This window comes from Chrysochloris asiatica, unplaced genomic scaffold (assembly GCF_000296735.1).
Source record: "Chrysochloris asiatica unplaced genomic scaffold, ChrAsi1.0 scaffold00070, whole genome shotgun sequence".
NCBI lineage: Eukaryota > Metazoa > Chordata > Mammalia > Afrosoricida > Chrysochloridae > Chrysochloris > Chrysochloris asiatica.
In genome coordinates, this window is record NW_006408588.1 from 5,707,090 (window position 1) to 5,717,833 (window position 10,744).

The following is a 10,744-nucleotide window of genomic DNA, read 5'->3' on the forward strand; positions in this document are numbered from 1 at the left end:
AGAACAAAGATATGCCTGACCCAGATCATGGTGTTTTCAATCACTTCATATGCATGAGAAGGACAAAAAATAAAGAAGGCTGAGAAAGAGATGATGCATTTGGATAATAGTGTTGCTGAAGAATATTGAATATACCATAGACTAGCAGAAGTATGAAAAAAATCTGCTCAGGTAGAATTATCATCAAAAGTTTATGCATAATATTAGTGATATTGTTTATTAACTTCTGCATTCTCTTGAATGAGTTTTTTTGGAATGGCCTGAAATAGGAATCTTTCCCTGTAGTTTGGCCAAGAGTCTGTCTTCCAGATTTCTTGAAATAGACAAATGAGGGCTTCTAGCATTGCACATTTCATAAAACTATTTGGTTAGCAAACAGATTCGTTAAGTGTGATAAAATGAAACTCCGATAACCACCTTTCCTGACTCATAGCAAATACAGTGTTTGATTGTCCATTCATTTGTTTTCAGCGGTTTTTTGAAGAAAGGAACATATGTTTTGCTGATAGGTGTCATCCAGTTGGTTCCAACTTATAATAATAACCTTATGTACTACAGAACCAAATACTGCCCGGTCCTGCACCAACCTCACAATCGTTATGTTTGAGCCTATTGCTACTGCCACTGTTCTACTCCATCTCATTAGGGAACTCCCTCTTTTTTCCTGACTCTCCACTTACCAAACTTTATGTCCTTCTTCAGTAAATGCTCCCTGTTAATAATATATCTCAGTTTCTAAGGAACATTCTGGTAGTACATCTTCCAACACAGATTTGTTTATTATTCTGGCAGTCCATGGTACTTTGAATATTCGTCACCAACACTCAAATGCACCAATTATTCTATAGACTTCCTTAAATTACTGTCCAACTTTCTCATACATATGAGGCTATTGAAAATAACATGAGTGGGTCAGGCACACCTTATTCCTCAAACTGACATATTGCTCTTGAAAATTTTTAGAGGTCTTGTGCAACAGATTTGCCTAATGCAGTATGTTATTTGATTTCTGGATTGCTGCTTCCAAGAGTATTGATGGATCTAAGAAAAATGAAGTTTTTGACAACTTCAATAGTTTCTCCATTTATAATGATGTTCCTTATTGGAACATTGGTGAGAATTTTTGTTTTCCTTACACTGATGTGCAATACATACCAAAACTGTGGTCTTTAATCTTTATCAGTATTTTAAACTCTCTTCACTTTCAGCAAGCAAGATTATATTATCTGTATATCTCAGGTTGTTAATGAGCCTTCCTCCAGTTCTTATGTAACTTTCATCATATAATCCATATTCTCAGATTATTTGCTCAGCACAGATTAAATATGTAGTATGGTGAAAGAATACATCCCTGGTGCACAAGTTTCCTGATTTTAATTCATTCAGTGTTCCCTTGTTCTGTTCAAACAACTGCCTTATGATCTTGTGTACAGGTTCCTCATGAGCACAATTAAGTGTTCTGAAATAGTCATTCTCTATATTGTTGGCCATAGTTTCTCATGATCCACACAGTCGAATATCTTTGCATAGTCAATAAAGCACAAATAAACATCTCTCTGGTATTCTCTGTATTCAGTCAAGATTCATCTGTCATCAGTAATGATACTACTTGTTACACATTGTAATCTGAATCTGACATGGATTTCTGGAAGTTCCTAGCCAATGTACTGTTGCTGTCATTTTTGAATTGTCTTTAGCAAAATTTCTGTTGCATGTGACAGTAATGATTTCTGATAAAAGTGCTTTAAAAAGTTAATGGAAAAATTCTGTCTTTTAATTAAGTTTTTCCATGAAGTTTTTGAAGTCCTTGTATATGGTTTGTGCTTATCTGGTTCAGTTGGGCTAAAAGGCAGGAGAGTACCTTTGCCACTAAGTAGGTCCTGGTCTATTGCCACATGTTGTTACTTTTGCTTCATATTTGAGAGTAAAGAATCAAGGGTTGAGAAAAACTGAGAATCACTGTAACTGGAAAGGGATACCAACAAACTGAAAGTGAGTTAACCCCTAATTGTTGGACTTTGTCTTTCTATATATGTATTAAGTTGGATTATTAGGGCTATGAAATGAGAAAAATATATAGACATATTGTTGGATTCAGATCTGTCTTACACAAGAGAAAGACAGATATTTTAATGTAGCCTAGATGTATAACATAATTTTCAAGGTACAATAATAATGATATACTCCAAAGTTCTAGTTTTGAAAATAAACAGGAAGCCCAGAAAATAAATTACTTTGTTAACAATTTCCAGATATCAAATGCATTACTAAGTACCAAAATCACAATCACCTTGCTCCCCAGGTCAGACTTCGTTGTAGTTTACCTTTAGAAGTAGAAACTGTAGTAAACTTTTAGTACTTTAATGCAAATACTGATATGAAATTAGAGAATACCTGGGGAACACTAAATTCTAGCACACCTTTTCCTATCACTGAATTTTCTGTATGTAGCACAATGTTGACAGTAATAACCAATAACCAAACCAAACTCAATGCCATCAAGTCAATTCAACTCTCAGTGAGTTTGTATAGGGTTTCTGGGGCTCTAAATCTTTACAGAAGCATATAGCCTTGTCTCTCCAACAGAGCTTCTGGTCAGTTTGAACTGCCAGCTTAGATAGGACAAATCCACTGCTTATCTGACAGCACTACCAGCGCTCCCAAGTAAAAAAAGTGCATGTTTATATTTCCAAGGAAACACATATTGTGCTATGAATGCTAAATATTTTGTCTATACTGTTATGACAATCAGCCATAATTAGGAATTTAAACACAGAGTGAGAGCTGTTTTAAGCTTGACCCATTTCTACATTCAAAAACTAAATGTGCAACTCTGCCATCTTTGTTACCCCAAGTAGCTCACAACTAGACAGATAATTTGCTAATGAGATTACGAATTGCTCTACTACATATTGTCCACATATGTAATAAGACTCCTGTTGTGATATTTTATGGGCAAAATAGATAAAGAAGCTGAAGATTATGTTACATAGTGTAGGTTTAAGCATATCTAAGACACATGTTTAATACTTAAAACAAGGCATTTCATGAAAGACTGACGAAGATGTTTGTTTGATTGTTTTGCTGTCAAAAAGCCAGGTCCTTTTTTTTTTTTTTTCCCCTTTTCAGTAATCTAATTTTGTTTATTTATTTCTTTTTAATTACCACCTCCACTTTTGATCTGTATTTTTGACCCTGTACAGTAGTACAAATGTAATCTAGTTCTGACTAAACCAAAGGTTTAGTACCCTCAATCCAACAATTAGTTCATGTTCTGGTTAAAACTCATCTATAACCCTAAGATTAGGCCTAACAATAAATAAAACAATATCTTCTCTTCTCTTCTCCATTGGAATTACAATCATAATGGATGTCAGCTTGAACTTGCACCAGTGTTAAAAAAAAAAAAAAAAAGCCTGAGTTAGTATGATGCCAAACACAGAGAGAAACAGTAGATCTGAGCAAAAATTGTTCTGTGTGGTTTGAGACCCTGGTTAAACTAATCTAGGTTGAGATTTCAGCTGTTTACAACCAAAAAAGTCCACTATCCATAAATGTGCTATTGTGACTTCTGGAAAGTATTTAGAGAGAGAAAGATCACCTTCAATTAAAAATGAGAGAAATATAGTTAGAGAAGCAGCAGTAATGATAAACTGAAGTAAATTATCATGAAGTTCACGAGGGAAATTTCTAGACTAATTGTACTAAAGGGAGTTGTGCACAAGTGAGGTCATTAAGGACATGACAGTAAGTAAAAATGAAAACAACAACAACAACAACAACAACAACAAAAAACTTCTGCTAATGGTTTGAAGTTTTGGTGAGAAACTCTGGACTGCTAACTACAAGGTTGGCAGTTCAAACCTACCAGCTGCTTCTTAAAAACTTATACAGGGTTGCTATGAGTTAGAACTGACTTGATGACACTTAACAACAACCATTGGATAGTAAAGAAAAAAAAAGAATAAAGCTGACAAACTAGTTTAATAAAAATAGGTTTGAATATTTTTCCTATTGTTAAGTCTTGATGTACATTATAGCTTCTCTGAAGAAATAGGATAGCAATCATTTAAAAAATTCTCTAGAAAAATTGAACGCATTAATGTTTACTTTTCAAACCTTAAAAATAATACTGAGAAATTTATGAGAGGAGAAACTATGAAATGCCATCATTCCATTCCTCTTTCAAAATTCTCTTCAAAGTAAAGTATTGCCATTTCATATCCTAAGAAGCATAGCTCATTAGGAAGGACTTCAGGCAAAAGGAAATCTGAAAAGTATAGTTCAGTATTAAAATAAAATTAGGAGTCCTTGTGTGGTGCTATAGGGTAAGCACTGGACTGCTAACAGCTAGTTCGGTGGTTTAAACTCACCAGCCACTCTTTGAAAACCATCTACAGGATCATTATGAGTTGGAATCAACAATAATAATATTAAATTATAGCCAGGAAATGTGTTTCAAAAATACCATCGGCATCAGTCTTAAACAAAGGTGCTCTAACACATTCCTGCCTTTGTACTTGTGTTCTTAGATTATTGGAAAGATATGATAAAAGAAACATGTCTTTGTGGAATTTTACCAATTTCTCATTCCTGAGACTTACACATTTACTTCTTCACCTTATGTGTACGCAGTTAATTCCAGCATTCGAAGTGTTCTCACAGTTTCCTACTCTACCTTGAGAAAAATTCATTGCCACATATTAGTAAAGTTGCTGCTGCTGCTGTTCAGTGTTGTCAAAGTTGGTTCCAACTCATGATTCTAAGAACAACAGAACAAATCACTGCTTGGTTATGTGCCATCCTCAAAATTATTGTTATATTTGAGCCCATTGTTGTTGTCAAAGTGTCAATACATTTCACGGAGGATCTAACTCTCTTTTACTGACCCTTCACTTTTCCAAGTATGATCTTCTTTTCCAGGGATTGGTCCTTCCTGACAACATGTCCAAAATATTAGTAGAAATGGACTGCATATTTTTTGGACCAAGGTGCATCCATGTCCTATAATCTTTCCTTCTCAAACATTCTTACAGTTGTCATCTTTGTGAGGCATAATTTAATAATAGTAGAAATGGTCTGCATTTTCTCTTTGGATCAAGGTCCTTCCATATCATATACTCTTCTCACACTTCCCTACAGTCGTCATTTAGTGAGGCATAGGGACTAGTTGCCCCTTCACAGTGTCCTTTTTATGTGTGCCCAATAGATGAGTAGTGGTGGTTATATGCTGTGGAGTCAGTGCCAACTCCATAGCAACCCTGTATAGGAATTCCAAAGCTATAAATATTTACAGGAACAGAAAGCCTCATCTTTCTCCCTCAGAACATCTGGTAGTTTTGAACTGCTGACCTTGAGGTTAGTAGCTCAACTCATAACCACTATGCACCCAGAATTCCTTAATAGATGAGTAGTAGACTAGATGTCTTAGTCATAGTCACAGAGCGCTAGAACTGAGAGTGAAGCATCCAGCTGATACAATGTGAGAGGAGATGCACCAGAACACTCAGACTTGTATATAGTATCCATTAGACCTAGCTTTAATGGCTTGATGATCAGAACTCAACTAGAGGAAGACAAAAAAAAATTGCTTTTTTGTTGTGTGTTTTTTTTTTTAAAGGAAACAAGTATAAATTACTACAATTTGATGAACTTCTCCTATACTTATGGATATAGTACCTCAAAATGCCAGCTGAGAGGGAAGAAGTCTTCACATCAAGTATCAATCCTATCCCCTCTGTATACAGGGTTGATAGGGACAAACAACTTAGACATTTGCTACCTAAAATGGGGGGGTGAGGGGGCAAATGCTATTAAGTCACAAAGTCACTAGCTTTCAAGAGGGAGTTTTGTTTCAGAGGGTGCAGGGAGAGACAGAATCCCCACTGAATAGTATTCATCTTGTATAGAGGGCCTGGTGAAAAGAGATGGAGACAAGAGTCTTATAATTCAATAGTGAGTAATTGTTATCATGACTAATTGTCTCATAATCGCAAAGGTAGAAGTTTTGTAATATAAAGGGGGTAGTAGTTAATCTTACAGTCCAGGAACAGAGGACCCTAGGACGATCAAGGGAGAAGAGCATGAGCGGAATGTGGGACCCTATCCTGAGAAGCAGCAACACCAGAGATGAAGGCAGATATGATGACATAGAGAGATAGAGCATCTGAGGCCTCTAGACTCATGGAAAGAGAAAGGCTGTGTGCTGGCAGCCAGTTGCTAGTGGCCAGGAGGCAGGTTTGCTGAAAGTGTCCTTTGGTTGTTTAAATGATTGTATAATCATCAATTTTCTTGTGCACATCCCACCCCACTGCCAAAAAACAAAACAAAAAAACAGAGGGAATAAAAGCAAACGATGATGAACAGAGGAGACTAATCATTGCAATGAAACACTGAGTGTAAAATCAATATTCTCCTATGTAAAGTATCACTTAATCATAATAAAAAATTCAAAAAAGATGTCTTTCAGAAATAGCAATGGTAAAATAAAGAGGAAAATGGAAGTTATGGAAAAGGAAAGTTGTTGTTGGTATGGTGGAGTGCCATGGGAGTCATTTCCAACTCACAGTGACCCTGCATAGGGTTTCTAAGGCTGTATACCTCTATGGGAGCAGAAAGCCTCATCTTTCTCCCAGGGAACAGGTGGTAGTTTTGAACTGGTGACCTTGAGGTTAGCAGCCTGACTCGTGTCCACTATGCTACCAGAGCTCCTTCAGTTGATGATAAAATAATATAAATATATTTGTGTTTATCTAATGTGGCAGGCCCTGATTCACCCCATTTCCAGATCCTTTTCCTTTTATGTAACCAAACAGTGATCTCTTTTGGGTTGCCAATGGACTTGCAAGTCCCAAAAAGGGATAGCAACTATACAGGGTCTCTATGAATCATAATCAACTCAATGACACTTAACCACAACAACCCTCCAACATGTATCAGTATCCATCATCAACCACAAAGTTTGTGTACTATCAGTGTAGAGCTCTAATTGGTATCTCATTAGTAGGCACCACTGTTTAAATCATGACCCTCCCAGATCAGCTGATACCAGTGTATTTGGAGGCCTTTCTGGACTGGCCAAAAACTACCTGTGTGTGTTACCTTTGTTAGCATAAAGTCTCAGATATGGTACACAAACTTCATCAAAAGCATTTCACTTGGGAAATTTTTAAGATTTTAGAAGGCAGTCTCTCTGGAACCAATATTAAACACCAAATTCTTTAGGTGAAGTTAATGCAAACTGCATAGTGGCAAGTAAATGAAGCCTAACTTTCCAATGGGATATTACATTGTGAAAGAAAATTGTGATGCCAAAACATATACAAAGACTTTTTCCATATTTGAGAAAGGAAACACTAATGTATCTTTAGAAGTAATACTGCAACATTGTGGTTTACTTGGATACAAAATTAGGGGCTCTTTTATTAGGATAGGAGTTCAGTCTTTTATATTCCTGTAAATGAGATGTCTTTTTGCCAGTAATAGCTTTCTGTTTTCAATTTATAATCATTGAAATTATTCTATTGTTTTCTTTATTTATAAGGCTTGCCATAAATGACACCATTGCTAATGTGAAAAACAGGAATAGTGCATAAACCTATCTGTTTCCCATGCCATTCCTCATTTATCTAAATATTCTTCTCTGGATGGTCGTCACCATTACGTTCAGTCTTCTACTTTTTTTATTCCAAGATTCTGCAGTTGGACTGCATATCAACATATTATTTTCTTAAATACATACTAAATATTGTTGTTGTTAAGTGCCGTCGAGTCGGTTCTGACTCATAGCGACCCTGTACAGGGTTTCCGAGGCTGTAAATCTTTACGGGAGCAAAAAGCCTCATCCTTCTCCCGCGGAGCAGCTGGTAGTTTCGAATTGCTGGCCTTAAGGTTCACAGCCCGATTTGTAACCACTACACTACCAGAGCTCCTTAAATACATACTAAATGGAAGGGCATTTCTTTGCTCTATTTTACCCATCAACAATAAGAATTTTAAAAACTATTAACAAGGAAGAAATGGCCTTTATTTACTGGGAGAAAATAAGAAGGAAAAAACATCCAGGCCTTCTGAAAGGAATCAATTCAATTTGACTTTAAATTATTGCCAATACAAATTAAAGCACATACTTTGTGGTTGTGAGGTTGGACCAGGACTGCACAGTGTTTTGTTCTGTTATGCATAGGGTCACTATGAGTCGGTACCGACTCCATGGCAACTAAAAACAACAACATCAACTCTGTTTAACAGGATGGTAAATGGAATATCTAGCAATAACCTTATATCTTCTGGTGTGGCACTAGATGATAAGCATTGGGCAGATAACCACAAGCTCAGCAGTTTAAGTCCACCAGCTTCTCTTCAGAAACCCTATGCTAGGTCACTGTGAGGCAGTACTGACTAGATGGCACTTAGCAACAAAATAAAGCTTATACTCTCAGTGAACTTGTGGACTTGATACTGAAACTACATGAAAACAAATGGACAAGAAATTTACAAAGATAAAGATTCAAGGACTTAAACAAGCAATGTTAGTAGTAAATATGATCAAGAATTTGAAGGGAACTTTCAGTTAAATCAAGGATCTCTGGTAGCATAGTGGTTACAAGACTGGCTGCTAATCTCACTGTCAGCAGTTTGAAACTACCAGACATTCCGCAGGAAAAAAGAGGAGGCGTTCTGCTACCCTAAAGATTTATTGCCTCAGAAACCCTAAGCAGGGTGGTTATGAGTGAGAATCGATTCCACGGCACACCACCACCACCATCAGTTAAGTCTAGAAAGATGTATAACATTGGCTAGGTCTTACTGGTCCTATGTATACCACACAACATGTCACATATGTGAGCTGTGCAAGACCAACAATTACAAAGGAAAAATTCGGCCATTTTCTTTGCTCTCCTGACAAGAAAAGAAGAAAATAAAAACTAAACAGAAGAAGAAGTGGATGAAGCAGCTTCCCAGGTTTACTTTATGCTTCTATTATCAATTGTGATGAACACGCTGAGCATTTCCCTCTTGGAATCACTTTTGATATTATCACACACAGATGTCTACACTTTCTTCCACTGCTGAAAATAGATGATCATCACTTCTGGTACTGGGAGAGAGACAGTATCTCTTGCTGCTGGTGTCAAATGCATGTGGGAGAAGCAGGACAACTTCCTTAACATTATTTGCATGAATAATTGCTGTCCTCCAGGTTGAGTTTGTGATTCTTTGTGCGTTTCCCATTGTACCAGTAGCAAAATATCAACTTGGCATTATGCTTGGTAAAGTGGAAGGTTAGCAAAACAGAGAAAAACCCTAATGAGCTGGACTGGCAAAGTGGCAGCAGCAGCAACAGGTTCAAGCATAGCGCTTGAAGTCTCATGATTGTGAGGACCACGCAAGGCAGTGTGTTCTTTCTTCATGCACAGCATTGCTATGAGTTGGAACCAACTTGGTGACACCTAATAACAATAGAATCAATTCCAGCTCATAGCAACCTCACGTGTTTTTGAGTAGAACTCTTCTCCATGGTTTTTCAATGACTAGTTTTTGGAAATAGATCATACTTTCTTTCAAGGTACCTCTAGGTTAACTTACACCATCTTTGGTTAATAGACTGTTTACACCAACTATGGATTTTTCTCAATGCCCTTAACCAACCAAACAAACAAACAATTACCAGAGACGTAATCCCAACTCATATAGGGTGTCTGTAAATCATTATGGGAAGAGACAGCCCAATCTTTCTCCAGCACAGCAGCTGATGGAGTTGAACTACTAACCTTAAGGTTAGCAGCCCAGTGACTAACCCATCGCACCAACAGGGCTCTTGACCTTTCTCATGTTTTTGATAATCATTCCACTATCCTGTTCTTCATGAAAGGTAACATTCACATCATGTGACCTGTGTAAGAAAAAAAAAATTTCAAGGAAAGAAAGTACCAGTGAGTATCTAATAAAATATTAACTCTTATTGCTCATTCTATAAAGATCTGGAAACCCACATTTTTATTGGGTCACAAATTAGGGAGCATGCTTATAATGGCTCTTGTACTTACGTGAGATTACATTCTCAAAATAATAATGTTGGTACAATTACAACCCTATTATCCTTACTACTTGCTGTTATCATTATTGCTTGCATCAGGGGACCATAGAACAATTTGGTATAGAAGACATAGTATATACAGTCTTTGGCCAACAAAATCAAACCAAAAAACTACCTTTGGACAAATGAAGCAAAGCGTAGTTTTATTACTAGAGAACTGAACCAGAGAGACAGATATGGTGGTTGAAAGCCCAGAAAGATTATATAGCTTAACGGGAGCATAGGAAATTAAATTTAATATATTTTAATTGTTTGCAATTAAAAGTCCTTTAATTAATTAATTAATTTTTTGCAATATAGTGCTCATGCATGTTTTGTTTTCTTCTTTCTTTCTTTGATGTAGTTAGACAATACATGTCCTGGTACAGGACACCTCTTGCTGTAATGGAAAGCCCATAACAAGATCCTTCCACTGCAAACAACTGTAAGAACCAAATCTATTCCAACCCACCTACAAGAGCAGGCTACATGAAAAGACACTGCCCACAAAATTCAGTCCTTAGTAATAATAAATAGGATATATATGTGTGTGTGTGTGCATATGTAATTATATATTTTTAGTTTTATATATATATAGTTTTATATATAGTTACAATGGAGCTCTGGTAGCGTAGTGGTTATGAATAGAGCTGCGAACCTTAAGGT